Here is a 6000-nt window from a genome sequence, read left to right on the forward strand (position 1 = left end):
CCAGAAGAAATGATCAATGCTGAACTAGACCCTACCTTTGATCCAAATTATCCTCCTCTTACCAAATGGACTAGAGATCATCCTATCTCTCAAGTGGTTGGCGATGTCTCTGAGAAGGTTCTGACCCGATCACAACTGAAGGCAAAACAGACATCCTTATTTTCAAAGGTTGAGTTTTGTATGTTTAACTCTTTCGTATCAAAAGTTGAACCGAAGACAGTTAACACTGCCCTCGATCACTCTGATTGGGTTCAAGCAATGCAAGACGAACTGAACGAATTTGAAAGGAACAAAGTCTGGCGCCTCATACCAACTCCTCCAGATGCTTCGGTTGTTGGTCTCAAATGGTTCTTCAGGAACAAAATGGACAAGGAAGGTAATGTTATAAGGAACAAGGCTCGTCTGGTGGTAAAGGGATACTGTCAGGAGGAATGGATAGATTATGAAGAGACTTTCGCTCCCGTAGCTAGGCTGGAATCTGTAAGAATATTTCTTGCTTATGCTGCCCACAAAAACTTTGAAGTTTTCCAAATGGACGTCAAATGTGCATTTCTTAATGGAGAACTCGAAGAAACCGTGTATGTGGAGCAACCTCCTGGGTTCATGAACGAAAAGTATCCAAACCATTGCTATATTCTGGATAAAGCTGTGTAGGGCCTTAAACAAGCTCCGAGAGCCTGGTATGAAACGCTAACTAAATTTTTAAAGATGTCTAAATTCAAACAAGGTCCGGTTGATCCAACCTTCTTTCGCAAAAAGGAAGGTAACCACCTTATGATAGTTCAAATTTATGTCGATGACATCATCTTTGGCTCTACGAATCCCAGCTTAACAGCTGAATTCATAAAGTTGATGGAGACTAAATTTGAAATGAGCTCAATGGGTCCTATTAACTTTTTCCTTGGTTTAAATATTAGACAGGGACCCGAAGGCATCTTTATCAACCAAGAAGCTTACACGAAGACTCTCCTAGCAAAGTTTGGTATGATGGGAGACTCCAAAGTCAAAGTCCCAATGGCATTCGACACCAAGCTAACTCCATCCCTAGACAAACCGGCTGTTGATATCACGCTCTATCGTCAAATGATAGGCTCACTAATGTATCTTACTGCTAGCAGGCCTGACATCATGTTTTCTGTGTGTTATTGTGCTCGATTTCAGGCAAACCCACGTGAACCTCACATGCTGGCAGTGAAGAACATTTTACGTTATCTCAAGCGAACCACCTCCTTAGGTCTATGGTATCCATCCAACTCAGGCTTCTTCGTTCAAGCCTATTCTGATGCTGACCTTGGAGGATGTGGACTCGACCGAAAAAGCACTACTGGTGGTTGTCAATTCCTTGACGGGAAGTTGGTCAGCTGGCAATCCAAGAAACAAACATGTGTGTCGTTGTCTACTGCCGAAGCGGAATACACAGCCGCTGCTTCTTGCACCTCACAAGTGATTTGGATCCAGAGTCAACTTCGAGACTATGGACTCAATATGAAGAAGATCCCACTATATTGTGACTCTGAAAGTGCAATTAGGATCTGTCATAACCCAGTGCAACACTCTAAAACCAAACACATAGCACTGAGGTATCACTTCATCAAAGATCACGTGGAAGATGGAAACGTCGAAGTTCACTTCGTAAGAACCACTGATCAACTGGCTGACGTCTTTACCAAAGCTCTTCCTGAAGCATCATTCAATAGAATATTGCAAGGGCTAGGTATGATGGAATCAGAGTCAGTACCTCACACTTCCTCTCAACCTCAAACATAAGAAGCGAAAACAACCGAACGTTCGGGTTCGGTTAAACCATATGACTCGCACATCACTTCAAAGGTAGTTTTTCTTGGTTGTATATTACTTGTACAAAATTGTTTTTCTTAGTGTTAAAAAATATTTTCCAATTGCATGTCTAAAATCCTTGGTTTCTTAAAATTTTCCAAAACCGAAACCTACCGAAGGTTCGGGTTCGGTTTCTTAAAATTTTCCAAAACTGAAACCTACCGAAGGTTCGGGTTCGGTCTCTTAAAATTTTCCAAAACCGAAACCTACCGAAGGTTCGGATTCGGTTTCTTAAAATTTTCCAAAACCGAAACCTACCGAAGGTTCGGGTTCGGTTTTTCAAAATTTTGTTGAACCGAAACCAACCGAACGTTCGGGTTCGGTTTTTCAAAATTTTCTGGAACCGAAACCAACCGAACGCTCGGGTTCGGTTTTTCAACATTTTCTGGAACCGAAACCAACCGAACGCTCGGGTTCGGTTTTTCAAAATTCTCTGGAACCGAAACCAACCGAACGCTCGGGTTCGGTTTTTCAAAACTTTTCCCAACCGAAACCAACCGAACGTTCGGGTTCGGTTTTTCATATTTTTTCCAAAGTTTTTTTTAAGTCTTATTTTTTTTCTCTTACTTATTTTTTTATTTTTTTTATTTTCTTTTAATTTTTTTTAAAATAAATCTCAAAAACTCCAAAAATATTTTTCTCTTTTATTTTTTCTTGTGTGTTCGTTCGTTTATGGGGGTATAATTGATGAATTACTTAAGTGTCCCTAGAAGCATGCTGCTGTATGTGTCCCAAGCCTCATAAGATTTTGAATAATAGCCTTCATGACCTGGTATACACAAACCTTGTCTTCCCAATAAGGCTACCTCATTTATTCTAATCCTGAGCTACCTCACTCTCTTCTCACATGAGTTAAGAGTTTTTCTGCTTGGTCCTTATTTTCGCAGCAGAGGTACTTTATCTTCGTACACCATCTCTATTACACTTCTCCATTACATTCGTTTCATCATCGTAACCCTTGAGACTCTCAGAAATTACCACTGAGGTTTATGGTTACACAACATCTGTGTTTATGATCTTAGTTTCGTGTCACTACGAGCTGAGTGAAACCCAAAATTCAACACCAAATCTGAATTGACGGTGATCAATTAATTTGCTCAAGTTTTCACCAAAGAATTGACGGCTGTACTTTCATGAAATCTCAAATTTTATTTTGTGTGATTCCGATGAAATTGTTAAACACCATAACTTTTCTACCCTTGGGATCCAGTTTTTATTTTTTTTTGAGATTTTATAATTTTCCAAGCCAATTTCAAATAAATTCCTACCTACTTGTTCAACAGACTACACTGGTCTCACAAGTACTTTGATCCCTTTCTTTCTTATTTCAAGATTAGAATTGTTGCATCAAAGAGAAAGCCACCCCAATGTAGCCTAATTAAAAGAAGCCTTTCAACATTTCTTAATAAGTGTTTGATCGTTATTCAACGGGATTCCACACTAACACTTTAAGGTCTCTCTTGACCTTGAAGGAAGAGATTCGTGCCCGGGATCATCAGTTTCGTGTCATTATTGACATCACAGTTAATCCTAAAAAGAGTTGCTTTATTTCTTGTCTTTTTACACTCTTTGCACGAAAATCCTTGATTTTCCAAACTTCCGTTACTAATTAATTTCAGGCTGAATTATTAAATTGGTGGTTAATAATTAAGACGTGGTCAACAATCCTCCACGTGGGTAGTTTGTTCAAAAATATGCGCTTTACAAGATAAGACGAAGGGTTGCTGACTCAGGCAGGAAATAAAAGGATTGAATTTCAACCGGAAGTCAAAATTCAAAAGGGGCGCGTGTGAATTTGAAACGGCCATACTTTTACTGACAAAGTGGACGCGTGTGCAAAATCCAAGCGTCATCTCTCTGGCAATTAAAGGCGCGTGAGGAATTGAAACGGTTTTCTCACTGAAACGGCGCTTGTTGGGCGGCGTGATCCTAGGAATCTGACACTCTCTCTCCTACGTGATCATCACACGCCTCAACTGTCATCCATCTGTCACTCAGGAAACCTTTTCGTATTTCCATAGAAGATTTGAAACGATTTTTCTCTCTCCTATCACCCACTATAAAAGGCCGTCTTCACCACCTTTTACCTCTTTACTGCCTCCGAAATTTCCAAAGAACAAATACTCCCAAAAAGCTTTCCTGTTCATCATCTTCTTCATACCTTGAACAATGGCAGAATCCTTTTCCGTCCATGCTACCTCACAAATCCTTCCCATCCGTCCACAACAATGTTTGGTGATTGATCTCAACCCTCTGGCGTACGACTCCTACATGTCGCCGATCATTGAGTGCTTGAAGTACTCCCAAATAGCTCCAGCTCTCTCAAGGATTGAGTCTGTACCAATGGTGGCTCTTTCACAGGTGTATGCGACTGCGTATTACGACAAAGCAGTTGAGCGGGTATTCTTTGAAGTTGCCGATCACAAGACCTCGATTTCAAGGCAGCGATTCTGCACTCTGCTAGGGTTTGCTGCTGACTCTTCAAGAATCCATCCGGAATCGATTCCGGTGGGCCATCTTTACAACATGTTTTATAACATGGGGTACACGGAGGCGCTCGTCTCCGTTGCAAAGTTCACGAAGTCATGTTTGCCGCCGCAATGGAATGGCATGTTCACAGTCCTCTTCAAGGGCTTGTCGGAACGGAGCTCAGGATCCGACGGTGCCAGTCGACTTTTCTTGTCGATCATGTATGCGGTCTACAACGGGATCAACTTGGACTTTGGGTTGGTCCTCTGGCAACAGCTCATCCAGAGCCTCTCTTCTTCATCTCGCCATTCTGAGGTGTCGCTGGCCCGGTTCTGGATTCTCATCACCAAGTGGGCGATGGATAAGTTGGATATCCCGACTGCTGCTGGTGCGGTGATGTCTTCGGTGGGTACTTTTCATACCACCAAGATAATCGTATCTGATGCGTCAAAATTTTCCTTCATTGGCTCTATTCCGGAGACAATGTATGGCGATGTTCCTTCTGACAGCAGGATCATCAGGACGATCAAGGAGTTCAAACAGTCAGGGCCAAGGGAACTCACAACGGAAATGCTCAAGTCCATCCACGATGCTGACAAACAGGTGCCAAGGGGCAAAAAGGCGGACAAAGGGAAGCAAGCGACCAAAGCTACTAAGGGTCCTTCTCCCAAGAAGAGGAAACAGACAAAGGCTGCACAGTCCCCACAGCCGAAGAGGAGGAAGACTCAACCGAAGCGCAAGCTTGTCATCCCTTCCTCTTCAAGTGAATCGGAAGGTGAGAGTTCGGGTTCGGACGGATCTCAAGGAGGCGAAACCCCTCAACGAGGCAACACCCCACCCCGTTCTCCAACTCCAGATATGGAACTCCACAACTCACCCATCCCTTCACCCACACAAACTATCCCTACTTCCATTCCGACCATAAACCCCACTACCACTATTCCCTCAACCTCTTTCCCTATACCACCACCCATTTTCACTACTACAACAACAACCACAACAAAGGTTACAACCAACGTATCTGATACGGGGGTTCATACCAGTGCAACCGAAACCCCACCCGTAACCGAACCACTACAAACTGAAACCCATACAACCGAACATACCCACACTCAACCACCACCCGAAACTACCCCACCCCATACTCAACCTGAATCCTCAAAACCCTCAACACCCCCAGCTTCACCACCCCCTCCATCTCCAGAAAATGCCTCTGATGGAGAAAACCCTTTCCTTGGCGGTGATCACATGACCTTTGATTCGGTCTATTTCAGTCCGTTTCAGGTTCAGAGTGATGAAGAGGATGATGCTCCAGTGACAAAGAAGCATCTTAAGGAGCTCAACGAGAAGGTTGACTTACTTCTCGCCTCCTCTTCCAACCAACAGTCCTCCTTATTTGAAGCTGCTCTTCAGAAGATTGTTGATGCCTTCTCTAAGGCTCAGCATGATTCGGTAGCCTCAGCAACTGCCGCCATCGACGCCTCAACCAAAGCCTGTGAGGCTGCGACCGCAAAAGTCGATAAACTATTCTCAGATGCCTCTTCCTTGCTGAAGTCATTACAGGAGAGTGCGGATTCCACCAAGACAACTTTGGAACCGATTGTTCAGCAATTGGCAAAGTTCGTCTCAACGGAGTTGACTTCGTTCGTTGCCCTTCGCCAAACCATAAGCGACGACAACTCGGCCCTTCGTGCC

This window comes from Lactuca serriola, chromosome 1 (assembly GCF_051521515.1).
Source record: "Lactuca serriola cultivar US96UC23 chromosome 1, Lser_US96UC23_V15, whole genome shotgun sequence".
NCBI classification, from domain to species: Eukaryota; Viridiplantae; Streptophyta; class Magnoliopsida; order Asterales; family Asteraceae; genus Lactuca; species Lactuca serriola.